This window comes from Oryx dammah, unplaced genomic scaffold (genome assembly GCF_014754425.2).
Source record: "Oryx dammah isolate SB20612 unplaced genomic scaffold, SCBI_Odam_1.1 HiC_scaffold_15, whole genome shotgun sequence".
In the NCBI taxonomy this organism is placed as follows: domain Eukaryota; kingdom Metazoa; phylum Chordata; class Mammalia; order Artiodactyla; family Bovidae; genus Oryx; species Oryx dammah.
In genome coordinates, this window is record NW_024070199.1 from 41,900,559 (window position 1) to 41,917,563 (window position 17,005).

Below are 17,005 nucleotides of genomic sequence, written 5' to 3' on the forward strand. Positions count from 1 at the left end.
GATCATTAACTTACTGAGCTCACAGGGAAGGACGTGGGCCTCATGCTGCCTTGTTTCAGCGTTCTAGAGCATAGTTCTTGCTTCTGTTACATCGTTTTGTTGCTAAGCAAGCCTGCTTGGTTTTGTGGTTAAGCAAACCTGCTTTCTTGTGTAATCATTAACTTAGAGGGGCCTCCTTTTTTTTTTTTTAATTTCAATCTCCTAGTGGGATTAACTATTTCATCACCTACCTTGTCCCTTACTCTGTCCTTAGGAATATGACACTATGGCAAGTTTGAAAAACAAAGTGAAACAATCAACCATGACCTCCACCCCACTCCACTCACCCTCATAATTAGTCATCTGTTGCTGCTTTACAAATCATCGCAAAACCTGGTGGCTTAAACAAATGATAGATGTCTATAATTCCTGATGGTTTCTGTGGGTCAGGAATTCAAGAAGGGTTCAGCTGGGTAGCTCTAACTCAGGAATTTCATGTGGTTGCAGTCATCTAAAGGCTTGACTGGCATTGGAGGATCCATTTCCAAGGTCATTCACCCACATAGCTGGCAACTTGAAGCTGGCTGTTGGCGGGAGGCCTCAATTCCTCTCCCCGAAGGCCTCCACTGGACTGTTGAAGCAGTCCCATAACATGGCAACTGGCATTCTCCATAAGACGTGATCCAGAGCTCAAGGCACAGTCCAGAATGAAAGCCCTTTGTGACCCTAGCTTCAGAAAGCACACCCTTCTGCTACATTCTACTAATCACTCAAGTTAGCCCTGACTCATGCCAAATGAATCTACTTGTGGCCGTGGATATCAGGAGGTGAAGGTTTGGGGGAGGAGGTTTTGGAGGTTGGCTGCCACACTCTCCCCCAACACTCTGACTGTGGTTATGGCCGGGTATTTCCTCCCCAGACTTCACCTACCACCGTAAAGCTTTCAGACAGTGACAATAATATTATTCAGACATTTTTATCTTTTTTCTATGTGTGTGCACTAAGTCACTTCAGTCGTGTCCAACTCTTTACAACCCCATGGACTGTAGCCCACCAGGCTCCTCTGTCCATGGGATTCTCCAGGCAAGAATCCTGGAATGGGTTGCCGAGCCCTCCTCCAGGGGATCTTCCCAACCCAGGAATCAAACCCACATTTCTCAAGTCTTCTGCCTTGCCAGTCAGGTTCTTTACTGCTAGTGACACCTGGGGAGCAATTCACATGTTGTAAAAATTCAAACTTGAGAGGCAAGTGTCTGGAAAAAACGTGAAATTTTCTTCCCCGTACATTGTCAATTCCCACGCTCTCTTCACAGTTAGAGGTAAATTCTTTCAGAATGTTTTTTCTTCTTGTGATCTTGGGCAAGTCACTTGACTGCTCTGATTCTCAGTTTCCTCAACTGTAAATTGAGAAGAGATAAGGCCTACCCAACAGAGTCGTCATAAGGATTAAACGACATATATACAAATAACCTTACCTGGCAACCATCAAACGTTCAGTTAAAACGTCTCCTGGCTAAAAGTTAAGTAGTCAGTAACTTGATTGACTGACTGGCTGGTGGCAGAGCTGTAATTTGAACCCAGGTCTGCATTTCCATTATTTTTGGTCATCTGATGTGAACAGCCGACTCACTGGAAAAGTCCCTGATGCTAGGAAAGATTGAGGACAGAAGGAGAAGAGGGCATCAGAGACTGAGATGGCTGGATGGCATCACCGATGCAATGGCCATGAACTTGAGCAAACTTCAGGAGATGATGAGGGACAGGGAGGCCTGGTGTACTGCGGTCTATGGGTCATAAAGATTCAGACACGACCAGGCAATGGAACAACAACGACAACTGCATTTCCATAAAACCATTCATTTCCCATTATTCCAAGTACCTATCTGTCCCAATGCTATCAGTTACTAAGTGTGTAAGCTTGAGCAAGGCATCTAACATTTTAAAGCTTAGCTTACTTCATCTGTAAGATGGGGACAATACCGTGTATGCAGGGAAACTGGTTTAGCGAGCAAATAACTCAGCTCTGCAGATGTATGACAGGTGTGCACAGGTATGACCAGAGCAAGAGGCACTTGTCTACTAAGATTCTTCCAGTTTTTAGCAACAGAAACTGACTCTGGCTAAATGGCAATCCGCTCCAGTTCTATTGCCTGGAAAATCCCATGGACAGAGGAGCCTAGTAGGCTACAGTCCATGGGGTCGCAAAGAGTCGGACACGACTGAGTGACTTCACTTCTTCATAGTGTTTAGGAAGGTTGCATTAGATAAGTGGCAGATAATCTCATTCCTCTCCTCCCCTCCCCTCTACTCTCGTCTTGTATTCTTTCTTCTTTCATTACATTCCTACTGGATCTTTCTGGTCAAAGGAAATGATCTTTCTGAGCTATTAAGCTAAGACTGAATATTTCTTTCCTTTTACTTCCTCTGCAAAACACTCTTCACTTTTTTCCTTCACAAAATACTTAATGGCTCATTAGTTTCTGGCTCTAAACAACAAAATCATCTTATTCCTTTAGAAGTTTTATATCCCTTCTCTAGAGGACAAAATGGAGAAGGCAATGGCACCCCACTCCAGTACTCTTGCCTGGAACATCCCATGGACAGAGAAGCCTGGTAGGCTGCAGTCCATGGGGTCGCTAAGAGTGGGACACGACTGAGCGACTTCACTTTCACTTTTCACCTTCATGCATTGGAGAAGGGAATGGCAACTCACTCCAGTGTTCTTGCCTGGAGAATCCCAGGGACGGGGGAGCCTGGTGGGCTGCCGTCTATGGGTTCACATATAGTCAGACACGACTGAAGTGACTTAGCAAACTGAATCCCAGAGAAGGTTTTTCTGGACAGCTGTAAGAAAAAGCGAAAGGATCCGAGCAGCCCCAGGGCTGCTCAGCAAGAGTGCCCCAGCCTTAGTAGACAACCAGGACCCCTATGGGTGATGGTGCAGCTCTTAGCATCTTCTGCCTCTGATTCCTCGCGAACATTTTCAAATCCTTGGATAGCATCTGACTTGCTTTGCTTGGTTCTGGTGCATCCTGAACACATGGATCAGAAAGCCTCAACCAGGATGGGGTATAGCCTGCTCAGAGCCATGGGACAACTGTGGGTCTGACAGCCTGCTGGGTTACAAAGTATTTCCTGCGGAAAATGAATGAGAGACCTGAATCTTGATGGAGAAGTTGCCATTAGCCTGGTGGGGAGCGGCGGGAGCAGGGCGCGGGGGCTGCGGACGGGGCGGGGCGGGGCCGGGGGCGGGGGCGGCGGGCGCGGGGTGGAAGGGATTGGGGAATAGTCCCAGGAAGAAGAAAGGGCATAAGCAGGGACAAAGAAGTAAAGAGAGTGTGATGCATATTAGAAGATGCAAGATGGAATCCTGTGGCTAGATGAGCTCAGAGCAAAGGTAACAAAGCCCCCTATTTTCAGGTGGGAAAACCCAGTACTTGTGGTTAAAGAGGTTGATTCCATGGCCAGCCTGACCAATCAGAACATGCCATTTCCTCAGCACCAAGGTTTGGTGCTGGGAGGCCATGTGACCCAAGGAGGACCAATCAGATTCACTTTATGAGGGTTTGGAGGAAGATATCCTCTGGATCCTGACCCTGGAGGTCTTCAGCAGGAGATCCATGTCCTGGGTGGCAGGCTCTGGAGGCAAAGACGCTCTTCTCTGACTTTCTGCTGCCACCTGGAGAAAAAGCCATTTGTTTAGCAAATACGACCTTCCCTCACATCTCCCAATTTTCAATCCCAGTTGGTGCTCCAGTATTTTAGTCAGGACCTATGAATGAGAAATGACAGAAACAGTCTGGTTCCAGCTCCCTTACTAACTGTGAAACGTTGGGGGAGCTGCCTAGCCTCTCTCGTCTTGGTTTTCTTCTCTATGAGATGAGAGTAATAAGCATTGCCTACCGGATAGGACAGTCAAATAGAAAACAGACATGGAACAGGTAGGGCAGTGCTCCCAGCAGGCCAGTCACACACAAAAAAAGCCAGGGTGAGAACGAAACCAACCAGAACAAACCAAAGCCAAGAGCATACATTATTTTGAGTCACGTTTCTGTCATTTCTCACAAATGGGAATTTTAAGAAAGCCTCTCTGGCAGCAGTGGGAGGGTCAGATGTGTCAGGGTTGGAAGAAAAGGCAGCAAGAGAAGGAGGTGAACTGAAGGCTGGCCCTCCTCTCTCCCCCGCCGCTACCCTGGCTCATGGCTTCTCGCCTGGCAGGTCCTGGTGGATATCACTCCCTCAGGAAGCACCCCCACCCCTTGCCAGGATCCCCTCCAGACTGGACCACGTGCTCTTAGAATAGAACATTTTATCATCTCATTTGTCCTCCTTGTTCAGCGTCTGCCTTTTCTGCTAGACTGCGAACTCTATAAGGGCAAGCCCCATGACTGCCTTCCCCGAACACCTGGCAATCACTAATCCGCTTTTCTTTTTATTAAGTTTATTTATTTTTAATTGAAGGATAATTGCTTTACGGTATTGTGTTGATTTCTTCCAAACACCAACATGAATCAGCCATAGGTTTATCCACGTCCCCTCCCACTCGAACATGCCTCCCACCACCCTCCCATCCCACCCCTCTAGGTACTGATCCACTTTTCTATCTCTATAAATTTGCCTTAAGTACCAATCATAAAGAACCATGAGTGGTACTTACCTTTCGAGAGAGAGATGGACAAGGGAATCATGTAAAATCTGGTCACTGTATCTGATTTCTTTGACTTAGTGTGATGCTTTCAAGGGTTATCTGTGTAGCAGCATGTATGCGTGCATCATTCCTTTTGATCCCCAAATAATATTCCATTGCATTGATAAATCACACTTTGTTTCGCCATTCATCAACTAATGGTCTTTTGGGTTGCTTCCACTTTGAGAATACTGTGAACAGTGTGGCTTCAAATATTCATGTGCAAATATTTGTTTGAATACCTGTTTTCAATTTTTTTGGTTAAGTACCCAGGAGAGGAATTTGTGGGTAATCAGGTAATTTTTTTGAGAACATGCACAGCATCTCTGCCATTTTCCATTCACACCAGCAAAGCAGAGAATTCCAGTTTCTTCACATCCTTGCCAGTACTTATTTCCCATGTTTTATTATAGTTATCCTGGTAGGTGTCAAGTGGTATCTCATTGCAGTTTTGATTTGCATTTTCTTAATGACAGATCTGTTGAGCATCTGTTGCAAGCCTTTGATTAATTAATTTTCAGAGTTCTGAAAAAGTTGATTTCAACATCTTTGGCCAGTGTTCACACGTTTTTATAGGGGAGAAGACTTTGGAGTTACTTACTCCACTGGAAGGACCACTGTCCGTGATGACTCTTGGTGGATGACATTGACAACACATTACCACCATCGTCATGTTGCAAGGTTGTTTCTGCAACAGGGTCTACCAGCACAATTGGAAAAGGACTTTAAAAAGCTTTAGGTCTCATCAGCTCACGAACTCTACAATTCTTACATCTTAGTCAATGTTCCATATCTGTCTCCTTGTCAATACAAGACTCTTCCATCTGTGCTGTTCCCAGTGCTGTGCTTTGTCTGCCTAAAACATTTAATAGACCCACTTTTTGACATTATTTGGGTCTTTACAAATATTTAAAAATTGTTTAGGGTTACAGTGTTCTGAATCTAGATTCCAGATTTAGTCTGCATTGTCCAATGCAGTTGCTAATGGCTCCCTGTGGCTTCCGAGATTGAAATTAATTAAAATTAAATAAAATTTAAATGTAATTCCTGGGTTTCACTAGCCACATTCCAAGTGCTCAGTAACCACATGTGGCTAGAGGTTACTGTACCAGGCAGCACAGATCTAGAAACTTTCCACTATGGCCCTTCTCTAGGTACTTCCTCTCCAGCTGTCTCAGGATCATTACTGTTGGGATATTGAAGGGGCATTGGGCATAGAGTCTCCTTTATTTACAAGAAGGCAGCTCTTTTAATGAGTCCTGATTACTTTTAATGATAAGGTGATGGATACACATGACTTCCCTGGGTGATTTCCAACTATTTCTAGACAAGTTTCCAGAGTAGCTCTGTGCAAGACAGGATGACTGTGCAAAACACCAAAAAAAAAAAAAACAAACCCAAAATTTAAATAATGCTACCATTGTTGTCTCTTTCGGGCAGATTTTCATCAGCTCCCAGGTGCCAAGACCACTTCTCTCTTTAGCAAGCACTCACCCAAGGGCAAGCCAAGGTCAGTTGTCACATAAGCCTAGCCCCAACCCAGCCCTTTCTGGAGACAGAACCCAGCCAGGTTTCCTGGTTCCCCAGCCATGTCTGCTCCCAGGACACCCCTCCCCTCTCACAGAGCCGCTTCAGGTCTCAGAAGGACTTAATTAAGATTATAAAATAGACCCATCAGGCAGAGGAGAAGCAGCTGAAGAGCCCAGATCAGGAGAAGAGCAGCCAGCCCATGTGGTCCTAGTCCAGTGCTGGCTTCAAGCAAAGGAAGACTCTGGCATTATCGAGAAGGACTGTGAACATGGCCGACTTAATGGGAGTGCAACCTTGCAGATGCTCGGAGCTCCACGCTCAGAAGGGTCCCACGTTTGGGCATAATGCTTGGCTGCTACCATCTTGAAATGCTCAGTCATTTCTGAACGAGGAGCCCCACATTCTCACTTTGCACTAGATTTCACATGTTATGTAGCTGATCTTGCCTGAGCTTCTCCATGGAACATGTTAATCTATGAGCAAGTGGGGAGCCTGGAGAGGAGATGGGGGGAATGAAGAGCTGGACAGCAGCTATGGAGCACCAAGCAGGAGTCAGCGAGCCACAGAGCCACCCCAGGGGCCCCTGGGGTCCAGACACTCGAGGGGTAAATGCTTGCTTGCTGCAAAAACATAACTATTCAGAGAAATTCTGATTACACATAGGAAGGACTTCCGTATTGTAAATCTGTTTTACGATGATGTTCACAGTTTATTCTCTTCCCAAACTTTTGCCTGATTTCATGTTAACAGGTAAAAGCTAAGAAATATTTGAAAGTAAATTCAACCAACAAACTTGTAATGATACTTTTTCATTCAAGGGACTTCCCTGGTGGTCCAGTGGTTAAGAATTCACCTTGCAATGCAGGGATGCAGTTTTGACCCCTGGCCAGGGAACTAAGATCCCACCAGCTGTGGGGCAACTAAGCCCATTGGCCACAACTAGAGAGCAGTGGACCAGCTTGGCCAAAAATAAAACATAAGTTCATTCAAACAAGACATTGTTATTTTTCAGAAAGCCATGCTACATGCAATACAGTTTTGAAGGTTTAAACAACAGCAATGTGACTTTAGAACATAAAGTGAAGTGAAGTGAAGTCGCTCAGTCATGTCCGACTCTTCGAGACCCCATGGACTGTGGTCTACCACACTCTTCCATCCATGGGATTTTCCAGGCGAGGGTACTTGAGTGGGGTGCCATTTTCTTCTCCAACCTTTTAGAACATAAAAGGTTACTTAAATATTACACGTAGGAGTGTGTGTGTGTGTGAGTGCTCTCAGTCGTGTCTGTTTGAGACCCCATGGACTGCTGCCTGCCAGGCTCCTCTGTCCATGGAATTTTCCAGGCAAGAATATTGGTGTAGCTTGTCTTTCCTTACTCCATGAAGTCTTCCCAGCCCAGGACTGAACCCGAGTCTCTTGAATCTACTACAGTAGCAGGTGGATCCTTTACCACTGCGCCTCTTGGGAAGCCCCAAATATTACACAAAGAAGAAGAAATAACTAAATGTCCTCTTGTATCTGAAAAAGACTCATAATGTTCTAGATTTGTCTTTTGGCCTGATTAGAAAAGAAGAAATAATAAACTATGAAAATATGTTAGTTAAAAGAAAACAAGATAAAGAAACAGAAAATAAATCAACTATACTTCAATTTAAAAAAAAAAGATAAAACTTTTTTATGCCTACAAAAAAAGAGAAAGAACAGAACAGAATGTCAGAGTCAGCCTGATCATCTTGAGGAAGAAGCTCATTGTATCTACTAACACAAATCGAAAATCTGCTGTTTACTAAAGCAGGAGAATATGTAACAGCTGTAGGTTTAATTCTGTATAAATGGAGCTTAAAATGCACTTCAGCTTTGTGGCCACTTGCTAGCTACCTCATGTATTCCAGGTATTTGTTTTGCTTTGTTCATTAATAATAAAAAAAAAATTAGCTAATTCTAAAAAAAAAAAAATTTGCCTTCTTGATAGCGCCATCTTCCCAGCCCACCTCACACACACCTCCTTGTCTTCTTGAACACTTACACTGTGCCCGCAACCAGTCAGAAAAACATCTGGACTCACTAAACTTGCCCTTTCCTCAGCCCAAGAAACTGGAAGAGTCAGGACAGCAGCTCCAGTCTGACTGGACCTCAGGGTGAAACACTCAGAAGGGAAATGGCACCCCTCCTTGGCTGCTGTCCCCATCCATCCCCAGCCTTGGGGGAGAGGGGTTGGGGAGGAACAGGCTTTTTTTTTTTTTTTTTTTTTTGGCCATGCCCCATCCCTTGTGGCTTAGCTGGTAAAGAATCCGCCTGCAATGCAGGAGACCTGGGTTCGGTCCCTGGATTGGGAGGATCCCCTGAAAAAGGGAATGGCTACCCACTCCAGTATTCTGGCCTGGAGAATCCCATGGACTGTGTAGCCCACTGGGTCGCAAAGAGTCGGATATGACTGAGCGGCTCTCATTGTCAATAATGGCATGCAGGATCTCAGTTTTCCCACCACGGATCAAATCCATGCTCCCTGCGGGATCGCCAGGGAAGTCTCAGAACAGCCCTTCTTTGATAAATGGGGGTGGGGGAGGTCGGGCGACGGCAGTGGCAAGGAGTCACCTGGGTTGACCCTCAGGGAGTGTTTGTTAAAGGGAGAAGCAGAGTTTGTCTTGTATGCTGGCGTGATCCTTGGGGACACAACTCATCTCCCACAGTGTCACCTTTAAGGACAAGATAAACAGCCAAAACTGGGGTCCACTTCAGTCCAGCCCAGTTCTAGTTCACATCATGTGCTAAGGAAGAAGGTCCCGCAGCTCGAGGGCACAGCCGGGAAGGTGAGGGAAAGAAAGACTGATGTCATTGCTGTATTCTCCCATTTATACAGAGCACTCCCAGGACAGAGGAGCCTGGGAGGCTACAGTCCATAGCGTCGCAAAGTGCCGGACACAGCTGAAGGGACTTGGCATGCAGCATGCACCCCAAATAAACAAGTTGTCTTTTCTTCATAATTTCTTACAATAGAATGCTTGACTCAGTTAAAACATACCACTGGGCTAACCATAAATGCAGGGCCACCTAGTCCATACACCACCCATGGGTGAGTTTAGAAAAGATACCCCCTCCAGGCAGATGCAGCATGTTCAGCACCCAACTTGGTGGGTGGGTAGTGCCCACTCCACCCCCAGGGAGATCCACAGCTTGCCTAGAAAAACATGAGCTCGATTTCCACAGCCTGTTCCCACCCATTTGGCCAGGCCTCCTTGCTCAGTGAACAGCCTGCACAACTGCACTCAGAGGTTCTGCTTACTCACTAAACATTAAGCTGTTCCAGTGGCTCTGAGGAGCCACCCCGCACCCGAGGCCAGGGGCAGGGGCCGGAAGGAGCCACCTGAGGTGCGGTGCTAGGCACAGGAGGGCCTAGAGGAGCTATCCCACGTTGAAGGTCAGGAAGGGCGGCAATGAGGAGATAGCCCTCGTCCAAGGTAAGGAGCAGTGGCTGTGCTTTGCTGGAGCAGCCGTGAAGAGATACCCCACGCCCAAGGTAAGAGAAACCCAAGTAAGATGGTACGTGTTGCAAGAGGGCATCAGAGGGCAGACACACTGAAACCATACTCACAGAAAACTAGTCAATCTAATCACACTAGGACCACAGCGTTGTCTAACTCAATGAAACCAAGCCATGCCCATGGGGCAACCCAAGATGGGCGGGTCATGGTGGAGAGGTCTTACAGAATGTGGTTCACTGGAGAAGGGAATGGCAAACCACTTCAGTATTCTTGCCTTGAGAACACCATGAACAGTATGAAAAGGCAAAATGATAGGATACCAAAAGAGGAACTCTCCAGGTCAGTAGGTGCCCAATATGCTACTGGAGATCAGTGGAGAAATAACTCCAGAAATTATGAAGGGATGGAGCCAAAGCAAAAACAATACCCAGCTGTGGATGTGACTGGTGATAGAAGCAAGGTCCGATGCTATAAAGAGCAATATTGCATAGGAACCTGGAATGTCAGGCCCATGAATCAAGGCAAATTGGCAGTGGTCAAACAAGAGATGGCAAGAGTGAACGCCGACATTCTAGGAATCTGCGAACTAAAATGGACTGAAATGGGTGAATTTAACTCAGATGACCATTATATCTACTACTGCCGGCAGGAATCCCTCAGAAGAAATGGAGTAGCCATCATGGTCAACAAAAGAGTCCAAAATGCAGTACTTGGATGCAGTCTCAAAAATGACAGAATGATCTCTGTTCGTCTCCAAGGCAAACCATTCAATATCACAGTTATCCAAGTCTATGCCCCGACCAGTAACGCTGAAGAAGCTGAAGTTGAACAGTTTTATGAAGACCTACAAGACCTTTTAGAACTAACACCCAAAAAAGATGTCCTTTTCACTATAGGGGACTGGAATGCAAAAGTAGGAAGTCAAGAAATACCTGGAGTAACAGGCAAATTTGGCCTTGGAATACGGAATGAAGCAGGGCAAAGACTAATAGAGTTTTGCCAAGAAAACGCACTGGTCATAGCAAACACCCTCTTCCAACAACCCAAGAGAAGACTCTACACATGGACATCACCAAATGGTCAACACCGAAATCAGATTGATATTCTTTGCAGCCAAAGATGGAGAAGCTCTATACAGTCAACAAAAACAAGACCAGGAGCTGACTGTGGCTCAGATCATGAACTCCTTATTACCAAATTCAGACTAAAATTGAAGAAAGTAGGGAAAACCGCTAGACCATTCAGGTATGACCTAAATCAAATCTCTTATGATTATACAGTGGAAGTGAGAAATACATTTAAGGGACTAAATCTGATAGATAGAACGCCTGATGAACTATGGAATGAGGTTCGTGACATTGTACAGGAGACAGGGATCAAGATTATCCCCATGGAAAAGAAATGCAAGAAAGCAAAATGGCTGTCTGGGGAGGCCTAACAAATAGCTGTGAAAAGAAGAGAAGCAAAAAGCAAAGGTGAAAAGGAAAGATATAAGCATCTGGATGCAGAGTTCCAGAGAATAGCAAGAAGAGGTAAGAAAGCCTTCTTCAGCAATCAGTAGAAAGAAATAGAGGAAAACAACAGAATGGGAAAGACTAGAGATCTCGTCAAGAAAATTAGAGATACCAAGGGAATATTTCATGCAAAGATGGGCTCGATAAAGGACAGAAATGGTATGGACCTAACAGAAGCAGAAGATATTAAGAAGAGGTGACAAGAATACACAGAAGAACTGTTCAAAAAAGATCTTCACGACTAAGATAATCACGATGGTGTGATCACTAATCTAGAGCCAGACATCCTGGAATGTGAAGTCAAGTGGGCCTTAGAAAGCATCACTATGAACAAAGCTAGTGGAGGTGATGGAATTCTAGTGGAGCTGTTTGAAATCCTGAAAGATGATGCTGTGAAAGTGCTGCACTCAATAGGCCATCAAATGTGGAAAACTCAGCAGTGGCCACAGGACTGGAAAAGGCCAGTTTTCATTCTAATTCCAAAGAAAGGCAATGCCAAAGAATGCTCAAACTACTGCACAATTGCACTCATCTCACATGCTAGTAAAGTAATGCTCAAAATTCTCCAAGCCAGGCTTCAGCAGTATGTGAACCGTGAACTTCCTGATGTTCAAGCTGGTTTTAGAAAAGGCAGAGGAACCAGAGATCCAATTGCCTACATCCGCTGGATCATGGAAAAAGCAAGAGAGTTCCAGAAAAACATCTATTTCTGCTTTACTGACTATGTCAAAGCCTTTGACTGTGTGGATCACAATAAACTGTGGAAAATTCTGAAAGAGATGGGAATACCAGACCACCTGACCTGCCTCTTGAGAAATCTGTATGCAGGTCAGGAAGCAACAGTTAGAACTGGACATGGAACAATAGACTGGTTCCAAATAGGAAAAGGAGTACGTCAGGGCTGTATATTGTCACCCTGCTTGTTTAACTTCTATGCAGAGTACATCATGAGAAACGCTGGACTGGAAGAAACACAAGCTGGAATCAAGATTGCCAGGAGAAATATCAATCACCTCAGATATGCAGATGACACCACCCTTATGGCAGAAAGTGAAGAGGAACTAAAAAGCCTCTTGATGAGCGTGAAAGTGGAGAGTGAAAAAGTTGGCTTAAAGCTCAACATTCAGAAAATGAAGATCATGGCATCCAGTCCCATCACTCCATGGGAAATAGATGGGGAAACAGTGGAAACAGTGTCAGACTATTTTTTTGGGCTCCAAAATCACTGCAGATGGTGATTGCAGCCATGAAATTAGAAGACGCTTACTCCTTGGAAGAAAAGTTATGACCAACCTAGATAGCATATTCAAAAGCAGGGACATTACTTTGCCGACTAAGGTCCGTCTAGTCAAGGCTATGGTTTTTCCTGTGGTCATGTATAGATGTGAGAGTTGGACTGTGAAGAAGGCTGAGCACCAAAGAATTGATGCTTTTGAACTGTGTTGTTGGAGAAGACTCTTGAGAGTCCTTTGGACTGCAAGGAGATCCAACCAGTCCATTCTGAAGGAGATCAGCCCTGGGATTTCTTTGGAAGGAATGATGCTAAAGCTGAAACTCCAGTACTTTGGCTACCTCATGCAAAGAGTTGACTCATTGGAAAAGACACTGATTCTGGGAGGGATTGGGGGCAGGAGGAGAAGGGGACGACCAAGGATGAGATGGCTGGATGGCATCACTGACTCAATGGATGCGAGTCTGAGTGAACTCCGGAAGTTGGTGATGGACAGGGAGGCCTGGCGTGCTGCAATTCATGGGGTCGCAAAGAGTCGGACACGACTGAGCAACTGAACTGAACTGAACTGTAGGAGGAGAACAATTTGCCTGGACTAATTCCTATTGTGTACAGTTCACTGAAAATTCTCAAAACCTCACAGCAGGGCTACCCTGGTGGCTCAGTGGTAAAGACCACTTGTGAATGCAGGAGACTCAGGTTTGATCCCTGACCCAGGAAGATCCCACATGCTGTGGGATCACAGCAACAAAGCCCATACATCACAGCTATTGAGCCTGAGCTCCAGTTGAGTCCACGCGCCACAGCTACCGAAGCCTGAGCACCCTAAAGCCTGTGCTCTGCAACAAGAGCAGCCACCATAATAAGAAGCTCTCACACTGCAAGTGGAGAGGAGCCCCCGCTCCCCGCAACTGGAGAAAAGCCACACAGTAACAAAGACCCAGGACAGCCAAAAATAAATAAAAATAAAAAATATTTTTTAAAAACCTCACAGCAACAGCTACTTTCTTTCTTTTTAAATTTTTATTTTATTGTATTAATTTCTTTATTTTTTGTCGCACTGGGTCTTTGATCCTGTGCACAAGCTTTCTGTAGTTGCGGCGAGCAGGCTTCATTGCGGTGGCTTTTCCTGTCTCGGGGCACAGGCTGCAGGCACACAGCCTTCGGTAGTCGCAGCACGCGGGCTCAGTGTTTACAGCTCTCGGGTGCTAGAGCGTGGGCTCTGCAGTTTCAGTGCAGAGGCTTAGTTGCTTAGTATTATGTGAAATCTTCCCAGGTCGGGGATGGAACCTATGTCCTTTGCATTGGCAGGCGAGCTCCGATCCACTGTGCCACTGGGAACGTTCTTGTTTTGTTTTTTAAAGAGGAGGTTGTTGGGACTTCACCAGTGGTCTAATGGCTAAGACCCTGCAACTCTCAATGCAGGGAGCTGGGGTTCAATCCCTGGTCAGGGAACTTGATCCCACATGCCACACAATTAAGTGTTCACATGCCGCCTGGAGAAGGGTAGCTGGGGCCAGTCTGGGCAGAGGCTTAAGGCTTCAGCAGGATGTGGTTCTTCATCCTATTAACAAAGGGAAATGAAGGATTGGTCTTACGTAAGACGGGGCAAGATGCAAGAGGTAACAGGTGTGACAGGATTACATTACTTTTCGAAAAGATTGCTCTGGCTACGTAGTATTAATAGAAAAATAGATTGAAAGGGAGCCAGAGTGGTGTGGGGACCGATCCAGCCATCCTGGTGAGTTAGGCTGGTAGAAATATAATGCAGGTCACATGTGTAATTTAAAATTTTCTAGTGGCCACATTTGAAAAAGTAAATAACAGGGACTTCCCTGGCAGTCTAGTGGTGAAGAATCCACCTTGCAATGCAGGGGACACAGATTCAGTTCCTGGTCCTGGAAGATTCCACACGCAGAGGCGCAGCTAAGCCTGTGTGCCCCAACTGTGAGCCCGGGCCACTGCAAGCAGAGGCACGTGCACTGCAACTAGAGAAAGCCCGCTTGCAGCAACAGAGACCCTGCACAGCCAAAGACAGGAAAAAGAAATCAACTTATAATATACAGTATAATAAAATATGGCATTTTACTTAACTCAATATATTCCAAATATTACCATTTCAAGCTGTAACCAATATAAAGCCATATTAATGAGCTATTTTACATTCTTTCGTTGGTCTCTAGCCAGCACTCCAATGCCTATATCCTTCCTCCACATGTGTCAACTCATTTCATTTCTGTAGCCATCCTGGAGTCCAGCAATCCTTCCACCTGGTTTTATACCCATTTGACCAATGAGGAAACTGAACTGCGGGGGTCAGCTCATCAGTCCGAGGTCACAAAGGGCTCGACTTGAGTGCACAGAGTGGAAACAGGCGCTCAGTCTCGGCCGGCACCTCTACTGGCTGCAGGACCCTAAGCAAGGCCCTCCAGCTGCCAGCTTCTTCCCTTTGTTTAGTCAATAAGCACCTCCTGAAAGCATCTACCTGCCAAGGGTCAGCACCGAGATGTCAGCGCAGACATGTGATCTGCCTTAGGGAGCCTGCGGGAAAATGAGCTGGAGAGACACAAATCCAAGACAAACAAATGACAAATGTGAAAATAAAGCTGTGTTGAGGGTCATGAAGGAGAGATTCTAGAGGTCAAGGAAGAGGCCTTGAGAAAGAGGAGTTGGAGTCAATCCGTGAAGAGGGGACGCAAGAACATTCCAGGTGCAAAACAGAGTGGGAACAAAACCTCTGCAGAGGATGGACCAGCATGGCCTGAGAAAGGAGAGAAAGGCCGGGCCTGGGGGTGGGGGTCCAGAGGTAAGAGGAATCCACGGCAAGGGTTCTACCCAAGGTGCGGGACTGACATGACAACACTTGCATTTCAAACAGATCACAGAGGCCAAAATAAGGAAGCAACTGACTGCCAGGGTAGGCTTCCCTGGGGGCTCAGGCCGGTAAAGAACTTGCCTGTGATGCAGGAGACCAGGCTTCCATCTCTGGGTTGGGAAGATCCCCTGGAGGAGGGCATGGCACACCACTCCAGTGTTCTTGCCTGGAGAAGCCCATGGACAGAGGAGCCTGGTGGGCTACAGTCCATGGAGTCACAAAGAATCAGACACATTTGAGCGACTAAAACACACACACACACACACACACACAGGGGAGTAGAGGCTGGTTGCAGTAATGCCACACAGGTTGCCTTAGGAGTAAGGAAAACTCAGGACAGGCACCCGCAGAGACACCCACTGCGGTTATTATGACCCCCGCCTTCGGCCCACGCAGGATGTACCATCTTTATAACACTCCCTCCCCCCCACCCCCTCCCCAACTCTGCACCTCAGACATGATAGGAACTCAATAAAGTGTAGTTAATTATCTCAAGGTTCATAGCTTTCTTTTTTAAAATCTTGCCTCCCTCTATTCAGAATGTTTTAGTTTCCCATAGCAACAGCCTGGGGAGTCCGGGAAGGACAGAGGTTGAATAATCTTGCAAAAACTCTATCCCTCGGACTGTGCCGCACTGCCGCCACCTGGTGGCAACATGTCTACACTACAGGGCAATGCCTCCAGGCAATACTGCTGCTGCTGCTAAATCGCTTCAGTCGTGTCCGACTCTGTGCGACCCCATAGACGGCAGCCCACCAGGCTCCCCCGTCCCTGGGATTCTCCAGGCAAGAACACTGGAGTGGGTTGCCATTTCTTTCTCCAATGCATAAAAGTGAAAAGTGAAAGTGAAGTCACTCAGTCGTGTCCGACCCTCAGCGCAATACTAGTTTCAGAATTCAGTTCAGTTCAGTTCAGTTCAGCCGCTCAGTTGTGTCCGACTCTTTGCGACCCTATGAATCACAGCATGCCAGGCCTCCCTGTCCATCACTAACTCCCGGAGTTCACTCAAACTCACGTCCATCAAGTCGGTGATGCCATCTAGCCATCTCATCCTGGGTCGTCCCCTTCTCCTGCCCCCAATCCCTCCCAGCATCAGAGTCTTTTCCAATGAGTCAACTCTTTGCATGAGGTGGCCAAAGTACTGGAGTTTCAGCTTTAGCATCATTCCTTCCAAAGAAATCCCAGGGCTGATCTCCTTCAGAATGGACTGGTTGGACCTCCTTGCAGTCCAAGGGACTCTCAAGAGTCTTCTCCAACACCACAGTTCAAAAGCATCAGTTCTTCGGTGCTCAGCTTTCTTCACAGTCCACCTCTCACATCCATACATGACCACAGGAAAAACCATAGCCTTGACTAGACGGACCTTAGTCGGCAAAGTAATGTCTCTGCTTTTCAATATGCTATCTAGGTTGGTCATAACTTTTCTTCCAAGGAGTAAGCGTCTTTTGATTTCATGGCTGCAATCACCATCTGCAGTGATTTTGGAGCCCCCCAAAATAAAGTCTGACATTGTTTCCACTGTTTCCCCATCTATTTCCCATGAAGTGATGGGACCAGATGCCATGATCTTCATTTTCTGAATGTTGAGCTTTAAGCCAACTTTTTCACTCTCCACTTTCATGCTCATCAAGAGGCTTTTTAGTTCCTCTTCACTTTCTGCCATAAGGGTGGTGTCATTTTCATATTTGAGGTGATTGATATTTCTCC